Source organism: Bison bison, unplaced genomic scaffold (genome assembly GCF_000754665.1).
Source record: "Bison bison bison isolate TAMUID 2011002044 unplaced genomic scaffold, Bison_UMD1.0 scf7180017864134, whole genome shotgun sequence".
Lineage (NCBI taxonomy): Eukaryota > Metazoa > Chordata > Mammalia > Artiodactyla > Bovidae > Bison > Bison bison.
Window position 1 is genome coordinate 4,131,930 of NW_011494706.1, and position 1,325 is coordinate 4,133,254.

Below are 1,325 nucleotides of genomic sequence, written 5' to 3' on the forward strand. Positions count from 1 at the left end.
CTATCAATGCTTGTATAAAGTAGGTAACTAAGGAGAACCTGTTGTATAGCTCAGAGAGCTCTACTTAATGCACTGTAGTGACCTGAATGGGGAGCAAGTCCAAAAAGAAGGGGACACGTGTATACGTATGGCTGATTCACTTTGCTGTACAGTAGAAACTAACACAACATAATAAAGCAAAAATTAATTTAAAAAGAAGAATCCTAATGAATAGTTAGGATTCCCAGGCGTTCCCTAGTTTACCACACTGACCTCATAGTCCTTAATCTATCATATTTCTACACAACTACCCACTTACCATCAAACCTAGCATGAAAACACTCAAGGTTGTTTCTTCAGGGTCTTCATTTCCTTATAAAGGCTTCCATGTCATGTGCAACATATTAAATGTATGCTCTTTCCTCCTGTTAATCTGTCTTTGTCAGTTTAATTTTCAAGACCCAGTCAGGGACCCTAAGAGGGTCAAGTAAAACTTTTCCTTCCCTGCACTTCAAAGTGATCATATAAAAGTTTTATGAGGTAGGTGCCACTACCATCTGCATCTTTACAAATGAGGAAACTGAGGCATGGAGCAAGCATGTCATTTCCCCCAGATAACAGGTCAAATTAGGCTGAGAGTCAGGATAAAAACTTAGGCATCAGAGCCAAAACTTCTAACACTTCACTGTAGTGCATCTGTTCACACCCCAAAGACAATGACAATGAATTCCTTCCATCTACTAGATCTGGTGTCTGTGTTTCAAAAAAAATAGATCATTGGATTTTTCTAAAAAGTTTTGAAAGTGTGTAGTTGAAAACAATCAATCAGCTGAGTAACAAAAATATAAGGCTCAGCTGTTTTTTTTCCAGTAATGATAAGCCACTGCAAACGGTCCGTTACTTTTTTCATCCTTAGAGTCGGCTTTGACTGCCGTGTTTTTTATTGGAGACCACTGGGTTCGGGGTGGAAGGACAGTGACAGTGTAACGCTGGGTGAATTAAAAACAGAGCCTGTGTGTCTAGCTAAGAAGGGAGAAAACAGAAAGGGTGGTCTTTCCCTCATCTCAAAGACTCTCTTTCACGTGAAAGATTCTTTTTCAATTATATCATGAGGATATCATTTCCTCTGTTGCTCCTGCTCATGGTTGCTTGAATGATGAGAATGAAAAGAAATCAGAAACCCAAGAGGACAGAGGACTACGCTTCAGCACGATTTCTTTATTATCGTTAAAACACTTTTTTTGTTCTCAAAGCAATCACCTGTTTTTTACTTGTGTTTACCCTTTACTTTCTTTTAAAATATTATTTATTTACAGGCATATCTTCTCATTCTTTTTTCTCAATGT